At 40.9% G+C, this 23,835-nt stretch overlaps 1 long non-coding RNA gene across 2 annotated transcripts in view; it reads left to right on the forward strand.

The window, feature by feature from the left end:
• The window catches only part of LOC147366665 (uncharacterized), a 312,135-nt gene extending 289,171 nt beyond the window's left edge, over positions 1-22,964 (forward strand). For both annotated transcript variants that reach the window (XR_015169448.1, XR_015169447.1), the window contains one exon: positions 22,016-22,964. This is a non-coding gene — a long non-coding RNA (uncharacterized LOC147366665). The remainder of the gene's footprint in view (positions 1-22,015) is intronic.
• The last annotated feature ends 871 nt before the right edge of the window (positions 22,965-23,835 follow it).

A 23,835-nucleotide genomic window follows, 5' to 3' on the forward strand; every position in this document is an offset into this window, starting at 1 on the left:
TTGGTAGGCTACAGTCCATGGGGTCGCAAAGAGTTGGACATGACTGAGCGACTTCACATTCACATTCACACATAGTGGGCAACACTAGCTGTTAATAGGTTGGTTTAAACTAAGGGGTTTCACACACGCGGGAACATCAGTCAAGATGGGGAGGAGGATGCCTGACCTTTACATGGACAGGCATGATTAAGCAAGTTTGCAGGGGCCAGGCAGTTGCAAAGAGCAGGACAAGGGCGAGTGAGATAAGGTCCAGTTTTTAGTATTGTAAGTCCTCACTTTCTGAGACTACATGACCTATGTGATCCAAACTTTGCAAGGAGCAAGCTGAGTTACAGAGGCAGAAGGAGCAGGAGGTTATGTAAAATTTTAACTTTTCCTCTTCAGAAGATCAGACTAAAGAATCTGCCTGCAATGCAGGAGACCTGGGTTCCAATGCTGGGGTCAGGAAGATCCCCTGCAGGAGGGAATGGCTACCCACTCCAGTATTCTTGCCTGGAGAATCACATGGACAGAGGAGCCTGGTGGGCTACAGTCCACCAGGTTGCAAGGAGTGGGATGTGACTGAGCAGCTAACACACAACACAAAAAGAAACTCCACTGAGTTCTAGTCTCTTTCAGAATCAATAAAACTACTTTCTAAGCTACTTTCCCCTCTGCCCCCCGGATTCCACTCAGTTTCTGCTTATTATTTTTCTGATAAGACTTGCCCCTCTCAAGACCAAGTGGGTGTGTGTTTTTGAGTGACTTTCTTTGGAATCCAATTATTGTTTAATATTTACATATTAATGTACAAAAGGGATTAGGCTTGACAGTCATTAAGTCTCATAGTATAACATTTTAAAGTGGAGTTCCCTCATGCAGAGGACATTTGGGGTCCACACTGGTTTTGAGCACATGGCAATAACTGGCACTTACTGTGGGCCCTCGGGTCTCAAGGCCAGCCTTGCTGTGGGATGTGCCATCTGCAGATGTGCCTTCCTAGAAAGAAGTGAGTGACAGCAACGGCCTGTTTGGCAGGAATTTACAAAATCTTGATTTTGGCCCCTTTCCACTGCTAGGTGATGGGACTGGAGCTGAGTAAGAAGCCCTAGGTTTGCCAGGTTCAGCCTGAAAAAGGCAATGCATCCCTGAGGAAAATTTGCAAGGAACACATTCTTGGAGTGAATTTTCCTGAAAACCAGGGCACTCTAAAGCAAAACTAGAAAAAAAAAAAAAAAAACAAACCTTGGCTAAGCTAAATATTCATTATGTGGAAAAGAACTATTAGGGAACCAAACAAAGAGTAAAAAATCAAAATTTTGAAGTAAAGAATTGACCCTTCACAAAAGAAGTTGGGCAGAAAAGGCAACCTTCATTCTTTGGAACCATGTAATTAACAAACAATTTTCACCCCACATAATTAATGCATCGTGCTAGTTACCATTGTGCCAGAGGGTCACACTGAGATTTCTGGCAGGCCAATTGAGTTCCCTCCATATAAAGAACACTCGGTGATTATTCTGCATACAAGGATTATCAACTTGATAGTTAAAATAATTAATTCTCTCCACATTGAAAAAGAAACCATTACTGTAGAAAAGGTATAATTACCCTGAATGGATAAGCTCTAGAGGGCAATATGGTGATTTTGATTCTTAGAGTGTATACAGCTTGGTGAAATGGAAAGAGAATTCATTCACAACAAATATTCACGCTTGCCCGGCACCCCCTCCTCCCACCATGTTTGCTAGACTCCTCTTTAAAAGACTTGGTTTCCAGTCGGAGTTATACTACGTGTTTTTTATGTGACTTTTACTAGGTTGCTTCTCTCTTGTCTTAGGGGCTTCTCTGGTGGCTGAGATGGTAAAGTATCTGTCTGCAATGCAGGAAACCTGGGTTCGATCCCTGGGTTGGGAAGATCCCCTGGCGAAGGAAATGGCTGCCCACTCCAATATTCTTGCCTGGGAAATCCCATGGATGGTAGTCGCAAAGAGTCGGACACGACTAAGCGACTTCACTTCTCTCTTGTCATAGTTTATTTCTGTCTAAAGGCAGGGCATTCAAATTACATGGAAGTTAAAAAAAATTAAACGTGTCTGACGCAAATGTTTCCATGCGCTCTTTCCATGCACGTGGGAGAAATTACTGTTCAAATACGGCGTCTTGTACTGAGCCCAGGAGAAGTTTCTCAGAATTCTTCAAGCTTTCATAGCCTCTGTCAGTAGGTTGGAGTATGAAATCCAGATTGACCTCTTGGTAGGTCTTCATTTTAGGTAAAAGTTCATATCACATCCCACAGTTAGGAAGACAAACAAAGGAACCAACATAAACAAAGCAACAAACTTCCCGACCCCTACCCACAGACAAAACAAGTAACAGTCACTGTGTTTAATTCTAGTCACAAAAAACATGAAATCAAAAGTGTTCTCCTGAATACTGACTTCCTAACAAAAGCACTTTATCGCTGAATTTTGTACTGTTGATATTGATAGGGCCCACATGAGGTCTCATTTTGCATATTTTTGTAGCGCTTCCGCTAACCTGGCTAAAAATTGAGCCAGGTTTTCATCTAGTCTTGGAGTTATTTCCTGGACCTTATCAACGTTGATGGCTTTATGTCTTGCCTTTTGATGGCTGGCAGTGAGGCAAGCAATCATATGATTACGAGCTGCTCGTTCAGGTCTCCCTGCCTGATAACCCCAGTTGGGGTCATCTCGGGGGACAGCTGTGGCCCCAATGGGCTTAGTGTCATCTGTCCTGTGTATCTCATCAGCATACGCCTGAGAGGCTTGCGATACTCGTTTCTTCTCTTCTGGGAGAAGAGTGGAGGAAAGGATGATGTAAATATCATGCCAGGTTAAGTCGTAAGTCGGTAAGTGAAGTGAAGTGAAGTCGCTCAGTCGTGTCTGACTCTTTGCGACCCCATGGGCTGTAGTCTACCAGGCTCCTCAGTCCACGGAATTTTCCAGGCAACAGTACTGGAGTGGGTTGCCATTTCCTTCTCCAGGGGATCTTCCCAACCAACGGATCCAACCCGGGTCTCCCACACTGCAGGCAGACACTTTACTGTCTGAGCCATCAGGGACACTGGGTTAAGATACTTGAATTCTTTTAGATAATTATCAGGGTCTGAGGAGAAAGAGTCAAGATACTTTTCAATCTGAGATAGATCTGTGAGGGGGAATGGGACATGAACTCAAACAATGCTTTCTGCTCTAGCTACTTCCCACAAAGGGAGGAATGGGGCAAGGGAAGGAGCGGGGTCCTGAGGTGAAGTTTCCTGTTTTAAATTTGTTCGGGACTGGGTACCGGGGACTGGGTACCGGCAGGGGACCTCGAGAGGTCAGGGTAAAGCGTTGGGACCCTCAGGGTGGAGGGTGGGGCTGAGCTCTTAGAGCTTACCTCAGGCACAGGCTGGGGAGAGGGGCTGGGAGCTGGGGCAGGGGAGGCCTGCACTTGAGAAGGAGGGAGGGAGGAGGGTACATAAGGTGGAGGTTGTGGAACTGGATCTGGAGCAACTGCAAGGGGATTGGGAGCAATAGGGGGTGGGTCAGAAGGGTCAAAGGAAGCAGAAGAAAAGCCTGAACAGGGATTGGGAGACATTGTATTAGGAGGATGTGGTCCAGAGTGGGTTAAAAGTATTTGAGAAGTAGAACAGGATTCACAGCGAGAGGGTCGAGAGCAGAGAGCGAAGAAAACCTGAACATAAAGGGATTTCTAACCACTTGCTGTCACGGTAGCAGAAGTTATCGAGGTCCCCTAGAGTATTATAATCGAGAGTTCTATTTTCTGGCCATTGGGACCTGTTACCAAGTTTGTATTGTGGCCAGAGAGTGTTAGAATAGTAAATAAGTCTATTTGATCTTATCTCCCCTTGGAAGTCCAAAGCTTTCAGGTTTCAGAGAAGGCATCCTAGAGGAGTAGATTTTGAGGGCTGGGATTAAGACTTTCCCATTGAGGCTGAATAGGTTAGGCAAGGGCGAGAGAAAGCGAGGAGAAAGGTCCGAGAGAAAAGGCGTCCCCGTTCTCAGGATTTTCTCAGAGAGTAATAGTCTGTTTTGAAATGGGCGTCCCCTATTTCAAAGTCAGGTGGGGCACAAGGCCGAGGGCCCTAGGACTTTGAAATGAGGCAAGAGAGAGGATCCAAGAGAATGGGATTTCCCTCACCCTTGTAACCAATGGGTGAAATGTGGGCCGGTGTGTGGATGTCAGTCCAGCAAGGCAAGTGGAGAGTCCCGTCCCAGGGCTCGTCTCAGTTTCTCGGCGAGGTCCCAGGAGGGGACCACCAGAGGTGGGCTCGGGGGTGGCTCTTCCCTCCCGGGTTTCAGCACCAGAATGTAAGACTAGTGCAAAAAAGAGAGAACAAGCCGGGCAGTCAGGCAAGAAAAGGGAAATTTATTAGAGGGAAAAGAAAGGGTGACTGGCTCTTAAGGAGAACCAGCATCCTCCCTTTCTGATGGAGTCCTTCTTATACCCCACCAGTGAAAAATTCTCTGAAGGGATGGTCACGTAGCCAGAGGTCTGGAATCTGGTGGTCTTGCGGCTTTGAGAAGATAGACACCAGTAAGATAACAGGATGCAATTTAGGCAATTTTATCGTCTCACAGATCACTGTGATTTTATTCTTTGTTTTCGAGGTCCACATAATGAGCCATCATATCAATGAGACCCCGTGTGGGCCCTATCAGATACCAGAGACTAGGCCAGGATCTTCTTGGATATGATAATTATGTGAGAACATTGCTCTTTTTTTGGCCATGAGCAGACTAACTGGAAATTTAATTACATGGTAATTATTCAGATTAAAAAAAACATGTTTTTTAACAAGCCAGTTTTTCTGAAATCTGGCCTGCTTATACACTGTGAGTAAATGACTTTTCTTACCTAAATGTTTTTGCCTCTATATCATCCTTCATAGGAATAAAGATATGAAATGATACCTTGCTGTTATATTTCAATGAGAAGAATCTGGAAGATTGTTTTCTGTTCAAAAAGTCTAGGAACAACATTCTTTATCTGGTAATAAAATAGGGTGATCTGGATTTCCCTCCCGTGGTTTCCAGCTCACCCATCTCTTTGCTAATAGGCACCAGGTCGAAGATATACAGTTTTGCTAATAGAATTATAAATACTTAGGTTTCATAAATTATAAAGTTTCACTGAATCATTATTTATAATAGAAACCTGATCTTTATTGTCTGAATAGAAGCAAGACAGAGAGCTACAGCTGTAGTTAATGGCTAAAACTTTGGAAAGTATACTCTATATTCAGAAGTAATCTTCTCTGGTATATTCATAAACACTAAGTAAATTGTATGGTACTTTTTACTGCTTCTTATTATTTTAAGTAAATGCTAGGCAAAATTATCTCATGCCACAAAAGGGACCATTGCCTCTTTAAGACTCTACCTTAAATTAAATATTATGTTCATAGAAACTTATTTGAATCAATTGTATGTTTTTATGAAAAATTACTTATGATGCATAACTATTTCCTTATTTATTCAATATTTATTGAATATGGGAGTAAAATATTTACATTTTTGATTTTCATGTTTATAAAGAATGGTCGTCCCTTGTACAGAACCCTTTCTGTGATGAGGAGTCCCAGTGTTTGAGTCCTATTTGTTGTTGTTGTTCAGTCACTCAGTTGTGTTCGACTCTTTGCCATCCCATGGACTGTGGCATGCCAGGCTTCCTAGCCCTTCACCATCTCCTGGAGCTTGCTCAAACTCATGTCCATTGAGTCAGTGATGCCATCAAACCATCTCATCCTCTGTTGTCCCCTTCTCCTGCCTTGAGTCTTTCCCAGCATCAGCAGCATCTTTTCTAATGGCAGCTCTTCACATCAGGTGGGCCAAGCACTGGAACTTCAGCTTCAGCATCAGTCCTTCCCATGAATATTCAGGACTGATTTCCTTTATGATCAACCGGTTTGATCTCCTTGCAGTCCCAGGGACTCTCAAGAGTCTTCTCCAATACTACAGTTCAAAAGCATCAATTCTTTGTTGCTCAGCCTTCTTTGTGGCCCAACTCTCACATCCATACATGACTACTGGAAAAACCATAGTTTTGATTAGATGGACCTTTGTCGGCAAAGTAATGTCTCAGCTTTTTAATGATTTAAGCCTCAAGGCTTTTTAGAGATGTCAGTCAGGGACACTTGGAGATTTTCCTCAAGAGATTTCAATACCTACATGAGTAGGTGTTGGAAGTGAATGAGCCAAAAACAATGAAAATGCCACGGAGGGGTCTGTATCTATTTCCTTGCCCACATCCCTCATCTTGATGGCTAACAGAACTTGTGACAGATGAGCTGGTATCATGGCTCAGTCTTATTTTTTTCCCTGTCAATCCAATTGTTCCATAATTTCCTTGGGTGATGTATTTTTCATGTGAAAGTATAGTCTGACTGTGTGCTTTTCCTGTTATGCTCATGGAGAATTCTTGGAGAGGAGGGGAACCAACAGTGATATGTTCGTTTTGAAAATAAGAGCTTTGGGAGCGAGTTTTTAAAAGAACAGCTTTGCATATGTGATGGGAGAAAATTGATACAGAGAACATTTTTCTTGACAGGTTCACACTTAGCTTGAAACTCTATGAAAAAATTTAGAAGGAAAATGGTTACATAATTCTATTTGTCCTTGTAGTCCTCAGTCCTTCTGCTTGGATGTGAGCATCCACAGGACTGTTGAGTCCCTGCTTTTAAGAGGATACAGCTAGTATCTCATCCCCCTAAGGTGCCATGGAATTGGGATCCTGCCTGGCTAAAGAGAGGTGGAGGATATCCAGAGTTACCATCTAAATACTCAAAGGGTAGCTTGATATTTCAGTAGTTCTAAGGTCTATTGACTTCTGCAAAAACCAGGTTGCTGTTGTTTAGTCACTAAGTCATGTCCAACTCTTTGTGACCTCATGGACTGTAGCCCACCAGGCTCCTCTGTCCATGGGATTTCCCAGTCAAGACTACTGGAGTGGGTTGCCATTTCCTTCTCCAGGAGATCTTCCTGACCCAGGGATTGAACCTGAGTCTCTTGCATTGCACGAGGATTCTTTACCACTGAGCCACCAGGGAAGCCCCAAAATAGGTTAAGTTGGCCCCAAAAGTACTGCATAGAAAATGATGTTTCATACAGGGTCTGGCAGAATCACTAGCCCCTTTGCTTTGATATATTCTGGTTCTACTTGTGATCAAATAGGTGAGAACAGTCTGAGTGCATCAGAAAATAAGAGTGGTCTGAGTAATGAGTAGATATAGGTCCAGGCCTCAAAGCTAATGGATTTTATCAGAAGTCTTCTGTGTTTCCTCTGGTGTAAGAACTCATGATTTCCTGATTTCCTGCCCTCCCACCAGCTCCTACCAAGTACTTAGCATAGGAGTTGGAATTTTCTGTTGGAAAGTGATTTATACAGGACTTTTTGTTAGTATGTGGGTGGGCACATTTTGCTTTAACAGTTTGTGGCAAGTGTCCTATTGGAGAAGGAAATGGCAACCCACTCCAGTGTTCTTGCCTGGAGAATCCCAGGGATGAGGGAGCCTGCTGGGCTGCTGTCTATGGGGTCGCACAGAGTCAGACACGACTGAAGCGACTTAGTAGCAGCAGCAGTGGACAAGTGTCCTGAGAGTTCCAAGCATGCCTCTGGAGTCAGGCTGCCTGGGTGTTACTCCTTTTGGAGCAGGGAACTTAATTGCCCTGGGCCTCATTATTCTCAACTGTGAGATGAACAGTAATGATACTTATAGGGTGGGCTTGTTTCAAGGATTATAGATGTAGACCAGTGCCTGGAAATGAAAATTTGCTAATACCGATAAAGGTTACTCACGTATCTACACCCTGAGATAATCAAAAGGGGCGGAAGTGGAATAGCTTCACCCCATTAAATAACCCTTATCCTTCAACACCTGTGTTTTACCAACACTTTGTACAGCTTACCTTAACTATTTTTCTGCCCCATTACCAGGGAATTGGTAAGACACCCATTCCCATGGATTTGGGGGTTGGGGACATACAACCCTATGAAGCTCATTAGGAGTTTACTCAATCATGGGTGACTCTTTTGTCTTGAATAAGCCCAATTTTTGTCTTGACTAGGCCTAATAGTTGCTTCCCTGGTGGCCCAGATGGTAAAGAATCTGCCTGCAATGCAGGAGACCTGGGTTTGATCCCTGGGTTGGGAAGATCCCCTGCAGGAGGGTATGGCAATCCACTCTGGTATTCTTGCCTGGAGAATCCCCATGGACAGAGGAGCCTGACCAGTGGGGTACAGTCCATGGAATCACAAAGAGTTGGATACAACTGAGCGACTAAACACAGGCCTAATTTTGGTTATTTCAGATAAGCAATGGGACAGAAGTTTCAAGACATCAAGAAGTCTAGAAGCCATTTAAAGAATGATCCTGCTGTCTTTTTTATTCTCTGTTCAAAATAGTTTCACACAAAACTCAAATATCATCACATTTAGTTTTAGACCTCTTCATGTGTGATGAATTCTTCCTAAAGTGCTAGCAGGTTTTCCTCCCATATTTGTTAAAGAACGCCCACGATGAACTTGTCTACCATAAGGATCATTCTAAGTGAACTGCTTTCTGGATCCTTTCATTATCCCCGAGGACAGACATATGTTGAGTTCAATAAGCAGCTACATTTTCTGAGGTTAGCATTAAAAAATAACTTGGCAGGATTTTTAAGCTAAGATCCTCAGAGGAATTTTGCAAACATTTCATTTGCTACGACAATGGATAATTTATCTGAGAACAGGTGTATACAAATCTTGGTGTGCTGTTTTTTGAGACTGCAAGCTGTCACAATTGATTGTTTCCTTGAAAAAAGGGAAAAGAACTTTATTTGGTGAAAGTTGAGTACCTTCAAGCCTATAAAATGGAATTTTAGATTGTAATAAAACTAGATTGTCATAACAGAATACCTGTGGAAATGCATAAAATGAAGCAAGGTTAATTTTTCCCTTCTTTTACATAATACTGATATATCAGGGATCAGCAGAAATGGCCCTAGTTGAATGCACTTTAGTTCCAGCCCCTTCCACCAGGGGCTGCTATGAACTCAGAATTAAGGTCTCAGTGAGATCAGGTTTACCCAGGGGCTGCCTTGGAGGTGAGGGATCCTGGGAAGGCTGACAAGGGCTAGACATGTCATCTGGGAAGTCCGTCACCTAACTGTACTGCACACCATGACAGCACTCTGGCTATGCCCCAGTTTTTTTCCTAAAGGGAAGAAATTGCCAATAATCAGAACAAAATTCCTGGAGGCTTAGTCTTAGCTCTGTTTTCCACTACTTCTCTGCCCTTGAGTCTCATTGTTTGCCCCTCTTGTCTTCATATCTGACTGTATCTTGCCCTGTTAACTTTTAGTATTGGTTTCTCATTAGTATTACTTCTCTTCTACATTTTCTGAAGTATTGCAGAGGCTAGAAGCCTGGAAATGACTTTTCTCTACTTTCTTGCCAGCAAAATTCTGGTTTCTCATCGATAAGAAGCTCTCACATGATGTTTGGAAGGTGAACAGGAAAGAGCCAGCACTTCCCAAATGGTGGTGAGCAGGTGCCTGGGCTTCAGTAGCAGTGGCTCTGAGGTTTCTACATAGTTTTGGGGTGACCACCTGTATTCCACGATGGTGGTTCCCTGCATTTCTTGTATATTCAGCCATTTTAAAGCTAGCAAATGTGATCATGACTTTTACTCTCCTGCTTTCAACAACCTGCCATTGTTGTATGAGTCTCTGATTGCTGTCGTTGTTCAGTTGCTAGGTCCTGTCCAACTCTGTGATCTCATGGACTGCAGCAAGCCAGGCTCATCTGTCTTTCACTATCTCCTGGAGTTTGCTCAAATTCATGTCCATTAAGTCAGTGATGCTATCTAACCATCTCACCCTCTGCTGCCCCCTTATCCTTTTGCTTCAATCTTTTCCAGAATCAGGGTTTTTTTCCAGTGAGTTGGCTCTTCCCAGCAGGTAGGCAAAGTATTGGAACTTCAGCTTCAGCATCAGTCCTTCCAATGAACATTCAGAGTTGATGTTCATAGGATTGACTGGTTGGATCTCCTTGCAGTCCAAGGGACTCTCAAGAATCTTCTCCAGCACCACAGTTTGAAAGCATCAGTTTGGCACTCAGCCTTCTTTATGGTCCAACTCTTACATCCATATGACTACTTGAAAAACCATAGCTTTGACTATACCAAACTTTGTCAGCACAGTGACGTCTCTGCTTTTTAATACACCTTCTACGTTTGTCATAGCTTTCCTTCCAAGGAGCAAGTGTCTTTTAATTTCATGGCTGAAATCCCCATCTGCAGTGATTTTGGAGACCAAGAAAATAAAATCTGTCACTGCTTCCACTTTTTCCCATTCTGTTTTACTGTGAAGTGATGGGACCAGATATCATGATCTTAGTTTTTTTAATGTTGAGTTCCAAGTTAACTTTTTCACTTTCCTCTTTCACCCTCATCAAGAGGCTCTTTAGTTCTTTTTTACTTTCTGCCATTCAGTTCAGTTCAGTTCAGTTGCTCAGTCATGTCCGACTCTTTGCGACCCCATGAACTACAGCACGCCATGCCTCCCTGTCCATCACCATCTCCCTGAGTTCACTCAAACTCACGCCCATCGAGTCAGTGATGCCATCCAGCCATCTCATCCTCTGTTGTCCCCTTCTCCTCCTGAATCCCTCCCAGCCTCAGAGTCTTTTCCAATGAGTCAACTCTTCGCATGAGGTGGCCAAAGTACTGGAGTTTCAGCTTAGCATCATTCCTTCCAAAGAACACCCAGGACTGATCTCCTTTAGAATGGACTGGTTGGATGTCCTTGCAGTCCAAGGGACTCTCAAGAGTCTTCTCCAGCACCACACTTTCTGCCATTAGAGTGGTATAATCTGCATATCTGAGTTTATTGATATTTCTCCTGGCAATGCAGATTCCAGCTTGTGATTCATCCAGCCCAGTGTTTCACATGACATACTCTGCATAGAAGTTAAATAAACAAGGTGACAATACACAGCCTTGTTGTACTCCTTTCCCAATTTTGAACCAGTCAGTTGTTCCATGTCCAGTTCTAACTGTTGCTTCTTGACCTGAATACAGGTTTCTCAAGAGATGAATAAGGTGATCTGGTATTCACATCTCTTTAAGAATTTTCTTCAGTTTGTTGTGATTCACACAGTCAAAGGCTTTCATACAGTCAATGAAGCAGAAGTAGATGTTTTTCTGAAATTCTTTTCCTTGTTTTCTCTATGATCCAGTGAATGTTGGCAATTTAATCTCTGGTTCCTTTGCCTTAGCTAAGTTCCATATGGAATTTATGGCTCAGTTGGTAAAGAATCTGCCTGCAGTGCAGGAGACCTGGGTTCAAACCCTGGGTTGGGAAGATCCCCTGGGGAAGGAAATGGCAACCCACTCCAGAATTCTGGCCTGGAGAATTCCATGGACAGAGGAGCCAGGCAGGCTACAGTCCATGGGATTGCAAAGAGTCTTACATGACAGTAAGACTAGCTTTCACTTTTTCTCCATGATTCAATGAATGTTAGCAATTTAATCTCTGGTTCCTCTGCCTTTTCTAAGTTCAGCTTGTACATCTGGAAGTTCTTGGTTCAGGTACTGCTGAAGCCTAGCTTGAAGGATTTTGAACATAACCTTACTACCATGTGAGGTGAACACATTCATATGGTAGTTTGAACAGTCTGTGGGATTGTTTGGGATTAGAATGAAAACTGATCTTTTCCAGTCCTGTGGCCACTGCTGAGTTTTCCAAATTCACTAGCATGTTGAGTGCAGCACTTTCACAGTGTCATCTTTTAGGATTTGAAATAGCTCAACTGGAATTCCATCACCTCCACTAGCTTTGTTCCTAGTAATTCTTCCTAAGGCCCCCATGACTTTACGTTCCTGGATGTCTAGCTCTAGCTGAGTGACCACTCCTTTGTGGTTATCTGGGTCATTAAGACTTTTTTTTCATAGTTTTTCTGTGTATTCTTGCCATCTCCTCTTAATTTCTTATGCTTCTGTTATGTCTTTATTGTTTCCATTATTTATCCTGCGCATCCTTGCATGAAATGTTTCCTTGATCTCTCCAATTTTCTTGACGTGATCTCTAGTCTTTCCTGTGCTGTTGTTTTCCTCTGTTTCTTTGCATTGTTCACTTAAGAAGGCCTTCCTAGCTAACCTTGCTGTTCTCTGGAACTCTGCATTCAGTTAAGAATCTTTCTGATACTTGATATTAAATTATTTTCTATGTAAAAATACTTAGCAGTTGATATTTTTCAAAGCAAACTGTGATAGATACAGTAGCCAAGTTTTATATAGCCTAGGTCAGGAATAAATAGGGACCTTCAGCGGACATTCTTATTAGTAGTTATCTCCTCATACTGTAGCTTATGGTGCAAGAGGCCCTGCTCTGTCTCCACCCTTGGGACTTGGGATTCTACCAGGCAAGCATGTTCAGCCTCTTCTTTCCATGGAGATGAAGGAAACTATTTCTTCCAGTTTTCCTGATAGAATCCCTCTCAGAAGTATTATTTTCCTTTATGTGATAGAAAAGGAGACTGAGAGTCAGAGAGTTTCAGTAGCAGAAAAGGTGCAAAGAGGCAGAAATCTGATTTGAACTAGGTTTTCTGTGCTATTTTCACCATACCTCCGAATTCTCATTTAGAACTCAGCTTCCAGGAATCCCTTAAATCCAATTCTAATCCTATATTTCCTTTTGGCATTTTGACTATAGTTATTTATTTTTATCAGATTTAAAAAAATATTCCCCCTAGAATATTTTCTAACTGTGAAAGAAAAAAAAACACAAAAACCTGCAGTAGTAATTTAAAAAGTTTCCACTTGTTAAGTGGTTATAAGTGTCAGATACTGTGCTGTTTTAATTATTCACTTAATTATTAAAACAATCCAGGGAGTCGTTCATTTTTATTATCTGTGGTACAATAATAAAAATTGACACTCACAGAGGTTTAGTCCAAGGTGATACAGTTGGTTTATAGCAAAGCCGGATGGAAACCCAGGTCTTTCTATCTCCAGTGCTTCTGTTGATTCATTTAACAAATACTTTTTGAGCATTCACTCTGTACCAGGAACTCTCTTAGGTACACTGGACTGGGGGAGTGGGTGGCAAGGGAAGGACCTACCACTCAAAAATCAGTGTGGGACGAGAAATGATGAGGTGGTTGATGGAGTTCAGTTTGGGAAATTTGTGGTCACTAAGAGTCACACACATTCTGTCAATGAGTTGTTATGATTAAATAAGAATAAAATAAAAATTCCTTTCTTTGACTCTACATATTAGTTTTTCAAAAAGCTACCAATTTGTCAGACCTATTAGGCAGTCTAAATCTATCTAGCAAATGGATCTGTTGGGTTTAGGGATCATATAAAAAAATTACTTGCTATTAAGGATGTCATAAAGTGAGAAAGTTTGAGAACCTCTGGGCTATAGGATGGAAGTAAAATAAATTTGAATTTTACTGATGTCATCTTAAAATTTAATCCATCGCCCTAAAATTTAAGCTTTTCTCCTTTCCCCAAAGCACATCTTCATCCTCACTGAATGTATGTGATCTATGCTTTGCTTTAAATTCTTTTTCTGAAAGCAAAAAGATGCAGAAAAACACAGGGTTTACTAGTCAATAAAATGATGTATCTTTCAGTGGCTATTACCAGTCTTACACAGATTTTCATTTTTCAAACATTTATTAAAATAGTGTTATAGGGAAATTAATTATAAAAAAAGAAATTGGGTGATGTTAGGAGCCATAATTGGGAATGGACAAAGAATTGCTACTTCAGAGAATGCTCTGATCTCAATCCATCATTTTGTTCTGAACCATGATCCCCACTCATCCTGGGGCTGCCCAACAGAGATACTTCAGTTCATCCAAAGCTTGGTCCCCATCCTTTCCCCACAGAGATTCTAGGCTTTGATCGAAGGCCCTATACTCATGTACCACTAATGATTGTCTAAAATTGTTTCCCTAAAAATTTAGAACCATTTACTTCTATGAAGAACTTGTACAGTATGGCATTTGGCATTTTTTTTTTAAGGGAATTACCTTGTGTTTACCTGCATTTATCCACTTGCTGGTTAGTTCTTTCTGTCTTCAGGTCCATTGTGAGTTTTCTGCTATCATTCTCACAGAAATTCCTCAGAGTTTATGAACCAGTGAAATCTTGTTATAAGCAATCTTTGGACACTCAGTTTAAGCTAGATACATCTGGTTTCATAGATGTTGCTTTTTTAAAAATTTATTTATTTTAATTGGAGGCTAATTACTTTACAATATTGTATTGGTTTTGCCATACATCAACATGAATCCACGGGTATACACGTGTTCCCATCCTGAACCCCCCTCCCACCTCCCTCCCTGTACCATCCCTCTGGGTCATCCCAGTGCACCAGCCCCAAGTATCCTGTATCCTGCATTGAACCTGGACTGGCGATTCATTTCTTATATGATATTATACATGTTTCAATGCCATTCTCCCAAATCATCCCACCCTCTCCCTCTCCCACAGAGTCCAAAATACTGCTCTATACATCTGTGTCTCTTTTGCTACCAACGGTATTTTTCACAGAGCTAGAACAAATAATTTCACAATTTGTATGGATGTTGCTTAAAAAAAAAAAATTGTTAGTGGTGTCCTTTCCAAACTTTTAAACCCTTACTTAGTCTCAAAGCATTTTAGCAAGCTCCTGAGATGGTAAAGAGTGAAGGCTTTCTTTTCAAAGGGGAGAAATGGAGATACCCAGAGAATTAATAAAGTTGTTATGGGTACAGTGTTAGCCCTGGCCCAAATCGCATATAAACAAGGCACATTTATTTTCAAGTCTCAGTTTAAATGTCATTTCTTTAATGAAGGCTTTCATTTATCCACAGACCGGTTTAACAGCTTCTATTTCACACTCTCACGGCACTCATTGTTTTGAACTAGGACTCTAGTGTAATGGCTTCTTCCTGTGCAGATATGGAGTCCTCTTGGCTAAATAACAAAGCTTTTTGATTGCCTGTGTCTTCAGCATTTAGCACCCTCCCCAGTGCTCAATAAACATTGTAGAAGGAAGGAAAGAAGAGGGGAAGGGAGGAAAGTACAAAAGAGAGAAGCTAAGGATAAGAATGGATCCAAAAGTTATTTGTTGAAAGCTGTGATGACTACAGTAATTAGAAGGACCCAGGACTCTGCTTTTAAAGTTTTACTTTTCTAATCATGGTGACATTAGACCTTGAATGGCAAAGGAATAGCCCTGCTTAAGGTATCTGACTGCTTGCTAAGATCTATAGATAAATAATAAGGAAAATAGCATAATCAGGAATTAGTAAATCCACCAGCCATTATTGAAAACTGGCCTCTCATTGACCAAAAACATAATTTTTGGTCAATGCTGAAATCAGATTATATTCTTTGCAGCTGAAAATGGAGAAACTCTATACAGTCAGAAAAAGCAAGACCTGGACCTGACTGTGGCTCAGATCATCACCTCCTTATTAAAAATTCAGGCTTAAATTGAAGAAAGTAGGGAAAACCACTAGACCATTCAGGTATGACTTAAATAAAACCCCTTACGATTATACAGTGGAGGTGATGAATAGAGTCAAAGGATTAGATTTGGTAGCCAGAGTGCCTGAAGAACTATGGATGGAGGTTCATAGTTCATAGTTGGGAGGCAGTGATCAAAACCATCCTAAAGAAAATGAAATGCAAGAAGGCAAAGTGGTTGTGTGAGGAGGCTTTACAAATAACTGAGGAAAGAAAAGTGAAAAGTAAGGGAGAAAGGTTTAGATACACTCAACTGAATGCAGAATTCCAGAGAATAGCAAGGAGAGATAAGAAGGCCTTCTTAAATGAACAATGCAAAGAGACAGAGGAAAACAGAAGGGGAAAGACTAGAGATACCTTGAAGAAAATTGGAGATATCAAGGGAATATTTGATTCAAGAACGGGCACAATAAAAGGCAGAAATGGTAAGGACCTAACAGAAGCAGAAGGTATTAAGAAGAGGTGGCAAGATTACACAGAACTATACAAAAAAGGTCTTAATGACTCAGATAACCATGATGATATGGTCACTCCCCTAGAGCCAGACAACCTGGAGTATGAAATCAAGTAGGGCATTAGGAAGCATTACACTGAACAAAGCTGGTGGAGGTGATGGAATTCCAGCTGAGCTATTCATCTGAAAAGATGATGATGTTAAAGTGCTGCGTTTATGTCAGCAAATTTGGAAAACTAAGCAGTGGCCAAATGGCTGGTCATAGGACTGGAAAAGGTCAGTTTTCATTCCAATCTGAAAGAAGGGCAATGCCAAAGACTGTTCAAACTACCGTACAATTGCACTCATTTCACATGCTAGTAAGGTTATGCTCAAAATCCTTCAAGCTAGCCTTCAACAGATGTGAATCGAGAATTTCCAGATGTACAAGCTGGATTTAGAATAGGCAGAGGAACCAATATCAAGTTGCCAACATTCATTGGATCATAGAGAAAGCAAGGGAATTCCAGAAAACATCTACTTTTGTAGCTTCATTGGCTATGTGAAAGCCTTGGACTGTGCAGATCCCAAAAACCTGTGGAAAATTCTTAAAGAGATGGGAATACTAGACTACATTACCTGTCTCTTGAGAAAGCTGTATACAGGTCAATAAGCAGCAGTTAGAACCAGACGTACACCAACAGACTGGTTGCAAATTGGGAAAGGAATATGTCAAGGCTGTATATTGTCACCCTGCTTATTTAACTTCTACGAAGAGTATATCATGGGAAATCCCAGGCTGGATGAATCACAAGCTGAAAACAAGATTTCTGGGAGAAATATCAACAGCCTCAGATAGGCAGGTGATATCACTTCACATAGAGTGAAGAGAAACTAAAAAGCCTCTTGATGAAGGTTAAAAAGGAGAATAAAAGGCTGACTTGGAACTCGGTATTAATAGAAGATCATAGCATTTAGTTCCATCACTTCATGGCAAATAGAAGGGGAAAAAGTGAAAACAGTGACATTTTCTCTTCTTGGGCTCCATAATCCCTGCAGATGGTGACTATAGCCATGAACTTAAAAGATGCTTGCTCCTTGGAAGAAAAGCTTTGACAAACCTAGACAGTGTATTAAAAAGCAGAGACATCATTTTGCCAACAAAGGTCCTTATGGCCAAAGTTCTGGTTTTTCCAGTAGTCATGTACAGATGTGAGAGTTAAACCATAAAGAAGGCTGACTGCTGAATAATTGATGCTTTCCAATTGTGGTCCTGGAGAAGACCTTTGAGACTATCTTGGACTGAAAGGAGATCAAACTAGTCAATCTTAAAGGAAATCAACCCTGGATATTCATTGGAAGGACTGATGCTGAAGCTGAAGCTCCAGTACTCTGGCCATCTGATGCAAACTCTTTGGAAAAGACCCTGGTGCTGGAAAAGATTGAGGGCAGGAGGAGAAAGGCGCAACAGAGAATGATATGGTTGAATGCCATCACCAACTCAATGGACATGAGTTTGAGCGAACTTTGGGAGATGGTGAAGGACAGGGAAGCCTGGTGTGCTGCAGTCCATAGGGTCCAAAGAGTTGGGCACAACTTAGTGACTGAACAACAGCAATGGTCTGAATTGAGTCTTCATCCCACTCTAGTGTTGAACATCTGACCACCATGGTTTATGGAAACCTTCTCCTCCTCTGGCTTCTGAAACACTTGCATTATTTGAGGCCCTCTATCCTGCCCTCTCCCTGACTCTTCATTTCTCTTGTGCGTTCTGGACCTGCACATTCTACACACTTCTCCTGATCTTCTCCTTTACTCTCTGGGACAGAGGAGCCTTAAATCTTCACCCCAATATCTGACTATTTCCTACTAATAATTCATAGAAGATAAGTCCAAGATTATGTCTATGTTTCAATGTCTTGCTTCATGTTGTGAATTACTTTCTAGGAAGATTATCCTTGTTTGCATTCCTACCTTCAGTATGTCAGAATGCCCACCTTACTGTACCCACAGCAATATAGAATGATGGCTCTATAATATTTGATAATTTCTTAGGTGAGATTAATACCATAGTGGTTTTTCTTATGCAGTTAAGCCCCTCAAAATTCTCCCTTCAGTAAGCTGCTCCTATGCTTTCAGACCTTTTATGTTGAGCACCTCTGAATAAATGTGGAGAGAGAGGAACTGTCAGAGGGCCAAGAGGGCAGAGAGCCAATAAAAGGACAAGTATCAGATTTGGTTGGTTCACAAGACAGCCTCATACTGCTGGGAGCCATGACCATGAGAATGAACTATGTAGATCTGTGAATCTGGAAATTAGGTGCAGAGAGTGGGAAAGAGTCAGTGTTTCTCAAACCTTCTTTAGTGAATTCAGAGTTGCTCTAGTCCAGAAAGAGTTTAAGAGGGTGTTACTCATTATTTCCTCATTAATAATGGAGAAATGCTACCCAAACTTTGGCAGGTCTTCCTTATACTTGATATTAAGGCTACTGCTATTATCAGTGATCTTATGCATCTTCATAAAAGTCAGGATAGGCATACCAAGCATATATGGTCTTGTGGCATGAAAACCTGGAAAGAATTCTCAAAGTCCCTTAATTTACTTCAGAAATATTATGAGTACAAACATTTTATGGAAGATACAGTCTTGTTACAGAATAATTTATGAAGATGAATAAGACCCATGCTTTGCTTTCAAGTAGCCCATTTAACCAGGTAAAGAGGTAAAACAGATGTCAACATAAGTAAAGCATGGACATGACCGTAAGCCAAGTGCCACTAGGTTAGGCACAAATAAAGGAATTAAAAGATGTATGCATCATCAGAAAGGAAAATGTATAATCTGAAATGGTCAGAGTTTCACAAATAACATAAAAGGATGGGCATGGTTTTCACTAGTAGAACAAAGGTCTGATTTGGGGAGAGGAGGCAACATTTCAAATTGAAGAAAGTCTGCATGAGCAAAGGTTATGTCTGAGGCAGGCAGCTTCTCTAGGATGGAGGTTCATATGTAACATGTTACATCTCAACATATGTTAAATGTTGAGATAATGAGATTGTATTTCATTCAGTAGCCACTGGGAGCCCCTGAGAGCCCCTAAATAGGGAAAATTTTTGATGCTGAGTTTTATTATGAAGTGAAATTCTGACAGCCATGTGAAGCCTAGGTTACAATAAAGGATGGGAGTATGATACCTAATGAGAAGGCTGTTATTCCATTAGTCTAGGAAGAGGGTAAAATATACTTGAAATAGGGAGGCAGGAATGAGAAGAAAAATGAGGAATGAGATATGGAAAGGCCTGGTAGAAACAAAAACTAATGACTTAGAACCTAATTCAATTTGGGACAAACAGATAGATTTCAAGTTCAAGTGCCCAGTGGACTATTAAAAGTATGATGTTATTAATGGACAGTGAATTCAGAAGAGGGAAATGATATCAGAAAAGAAGTCAGTTGGAATGTACTGCTTTTAATCTATCAGTTTTCATTCATTTATTTGCTAAGTAGGCAATTGAAGTCTTGGAAAGTAGGAGAGAAAAAGCAATTAGACACATTAAGGACCAATTATCATGACTGATCTTGGATGAGCGTGACCCAAGATGAGTGAATCAGATTCCTTTCTGAGGAACAAAAGGGAGGGATGCCAAATCCTGCTTGGCTGGCAGCCACATGCCCTGCAATGTGAAGCAAGCTGGTCTGAGATAATGAAGCCAACACTCTGGGAGACATGAAGAGACAATCTTGGTGGCCTTTGAGTCCCTAAGTAACAACTGCCTCTCATTCCATAGTTGTCAGAGCCTCATAGTAAATTTATCCTTTTGCCTAAGCTAGTTCAGAGAGAATTACTATAATTTGTAACTGAAGGAATCCTGAGTATTAACACTATTAAAAAGTCAGAGCTAGTTGTCAGATACTTCATTTCAATTTTAAAAGCACTATAGTGTTTGTTCTTTCATTTAACATTTATTAAGTCCGTCCTCTGTTCTGAGCATTATGATAGCCTCTGAAGATAAATTGGATATTGAATTGGAGAGAGGACTGAGCGGAGGAGGGTTTTGAAGTATGTCTGGCCCTGTAGTAAAGACAAACTCCAATTTATCAATAGGTACAGTTCCAAATGTCCTAGTGTAAACTGGCTGTTTGAGAGAAGAGATTACTCCATAGAAACCTCATTGTGAATGGTGGTGATATGCCCAGGTCAGCTGGGAAAAACCCCGTTCCCCTATAATGGGACAGATTAGACACAAACACAATAGTGTAACACAGATAACTTGTCTTTCTAAAAAGTTCATATGGAACAGCATCTGAGGACTCCAGGCATTGCTTAGGCGGATTCTCATGGGATGTGTCCTACCTCTTGAAAACGGTGGCAACTGTTGTATGTGGCATGGGGTTTTTAAAATTCTTGATACGTAAGGAAGGACAAGGGCGATGTAGTACAGTTCAAAGGAGATTCAGCAGTGGGGACAGCATGAAGAGAGATGTACCAAGTAGAACGAAGAGAAGGAATCAGAGGCGCTTGCGTTTTGCTGTGTGTCTAATGTGGATTGTAGAGAAGAGGCCTGACTGGAGTTAGAGAGGCTGAAGGATCCTACCGGAACTCTGCCGAAAAGTTGTTTTGGAGAGCTTTGTTTTAGGCAATTTATTCCCCAGTTTCAAAGGTCATGTCCTAAATACCCAGAAAAAATATTAACTGATAGTGACTCAGCAATCATACTGATATTGTTGCAGAAAGGAGGAGCCCTTCCAGGGCCCAAGAGTGGGCTCTGGTCTAACACTAAGAAAGGAATTGTCTGAGGAGACACACACGCATGCTGACAAAACAAGTGACTTTATTGGGAAGTGGCACTTGGGCAGAGAGCAGGAGGGTAAAGGAATGCAGGAGAACTGCTCTGCCATGTGGCTCAGAGTCTCAGGTTTTATGGTGATAGGGTCTGGCCAGACATTCTGACTCAGGGTCCTTCCTGAGGGCACACACATTGCTCAGCCAAGATGGATACCACGAGGAGGATTCTGGGAGGTTGGTATGACATGTGATGCCTCCTTTGGACCTTCCCCAAATTCTTCTGCTCTGTGGTAGCTTGTTAGTTTTATGTTTCTTACCAAGACGGAAACTCCAATACGTTGGCCACCTCATGCGAAGAGCTGACTCATTTGAAAAGACCCTGATGCTGGGAAAGACTGGGGGCAGGAGGAAAAGAGGATGACAGAGGATGCAATGGTTGGATGGCATCACGGACTCAATGGACATGGGTTTGGGTGGACTCCGGGAGTTGGTGATGGACAGGGAGGCCTGGTATGCTGCGGTTCATGGGGATCACAAAGAGTCGGACACGACTGAGCGACTGGACTGAACTGAACTGAACCAAGACCTCCTGACATAAAATAACTAATGCAAATAGTTATGGTTGCTGGCCAGGGTGGGAGGTTTCAGTGTTTTCCATAACAATATAATATCAAAATAGTCTGTACTCCTTTGAGATCTCAGTCATACTACATGCCTCTGCTCCCAAATGTACCTGGACTGGTTAACAGAATCTGGCTCTCTCTACTCATGCCAGCTGGCTGAGGTGCCAACCGACATGGGGGGTCAGGTATGCCCTCATGACGATGTCTATACTTACCATGTTTGACTGAATCCATGTGAATTCTGATTATGATTTGAACAGCACCCATGTATTTTGAAGTTATCCCTGGTGGCTCAGCTGGTAAAGAATCTGCCTGCAATGTAGGAGACCTGGGTTTGATTCCTGGGTCAGGAAGATTCCCTGGAGAAATAAACAGCAGCCTATTCTAGCATTCTTGCCTGGGAAATCCCATGGATGGGGAGCCTGGTGGGCTACTGTCCATGGGGTTGCAAAGAGTAGAGCATGACTGAGCAACATTTCATTTCACCTTATTTTGATTTGGGGATGAGTTAAATCCTATTTGCTACCCTATATCTAATCTAAAATGAAAGAAATAAGGAGATTCCATGAAATCTTTTACTTGATCCATCTTGCTTTGATTGAAAAGTAATCTTAAAACAGGTGTGAAGTGTTAAAAGATTTTTTTGTTTTTTAAACAGATGGAAAGTAAACACCTGGGAACTTTTCAGCTCAACATATTGCGGCCCTGAGACTGCCAAGATTCTTCACTGTGAAAGTTCTCCAAGGATTAGCCTATTCCTGTTCTTCCTGTTCCACACATAAATATTAATTACCCCTAAATACAGCCCATTTACTAGCATCAGTCATGAAAAATTTAAAATGCCAAGCGAGTGTGAGAGAAACTTGACTGTAAATAATTGTTACATTGTTCTGTTTGTTCTCAGCATTGGTAGTTAGGAGTTTGTGAGAAAGGGGAAGCTGTGAGCATGCATGGCCTGTGGATGATAATTACAAAATGCCAGAAGGAGAGTCTTGAATTTTTTAAAGAGGCTTTAATGACTCCCAGGACATTGAGGCAGAGCAGCATGGATCTTGTTGAGGAAAAAAAAAGTCAGTGTTACAGAAAATTCATTGCCTGGTTAGAATGCAGAGAGGGGATGGATACTAAACATTCCATCTGAACTGTTCAGGTGGCCAATGGGGAATTTAATTTTATGAAATGTGGTTTTGTCATCTTTCAACCTGGCAGAATGGTAACTCAAAGGGTGGAGGAGAAATGGAGGTGCAGAATTATATTATTTAAATGGTATTTGTAAAGACCACTGAGATATTTCATCCTTCTTTCTCTGAGGAAAAAGGTACAAAAATGATGTCCTAAAGGCATATGAGATCAGTTGGAATAAGTTAAGTGGCAAAGACAATAATAATGTAACAGAGAAATATAACCTGTATTATTTAAATTATTCAAAGGATGCTAAAATTGTTACTAAGGTCACTATGATGCATAATGATAATGTGTGGTATGTTAAACCTATATGGTCTTTAAAATATAAATTTTCCGATATAAAAGTAATAAAAATACTGTGGAAATTTTGGAAAAGATACAAATATTGAAATAAGAAGTAAAATTCAGAAATAAGCAATTAACATTGTTCCCCAATGGCTTTTTTTTTTTAATTTATTGCTGGCTGATTATAAAGGCAATCAGAATTCCTCACAGAACATTTATAAGATATCAAAATATAATATAGTCTAAAATAAACACTGTCAAATTACTGTCACGTACTTCATGAAATGCTACACTTTTTTTCAAGGTTTAAGAATTTCATTTTGCATCTGAGCGTGTTGATTAATGTTTTTAATCAACAACGTTGAGTCAATGATTAGGAATGCTTGTATTAAGTGAAGGAGGTTAGAGAGCTATGGCAACTTTCTAACTATTTGACATAAACTGTTTGTATATTGACGTAAATTATTTGACATAGAACTATTCAAATTATTTGACATAAAACTATTGTAGAGTTTTAAGGAACTGAATTTTCACAAAACATGACTGACCTCCATTTTGTTAGAATCAGTTTTTTGCATCTCGATGTTCATGACTCCTATTTCCATTAAATATATAATATTATTTTTTTCTATTTAACACTTTTAAAATTGAATTCCATTTTCTTTGATATTAACCCTGCAACCACTCTAGAATGAATGCAAAGAAACTTTGTCTTTTTTCTCTTTTTACCAAGGACATTTTTGCTTATCATTCTACCCTTGACATTTTTGTTACATCCACAGTTATAGATAGGTTTCTTGCAATCATCAATATTTATAAATTAATTTCACTCATTATAGGAGTGTGTTTCATTTTTAAAGGAGGGAATAACTACCATCATTCCTATATTTCGTCTCATTTCTGTTATTTCACCTAATATTTTCTGATTCTATGCATTGTTATTTTATCATGTTTCCCACATTTTGTTTGTTCTAATCTTCTTGTTTCTGATAGGCTCTGTCAACATCT

Source organism: Bos grunniens, chromosome 8 (assembly GCF_055505025.1).
Source record: "Bos grunniens cultivar Pamir isolate PY7600 chromosome 8, Bosgru_T2T1.0, whole genome shotgun sequence".
Classification (NCBI taxonomy): domain Eukaryota; kingdom Metazoa; phylum Chordata; class Mammalia; order Artiodactyla; family Bovidae; genus Bos; species Bos grunniens.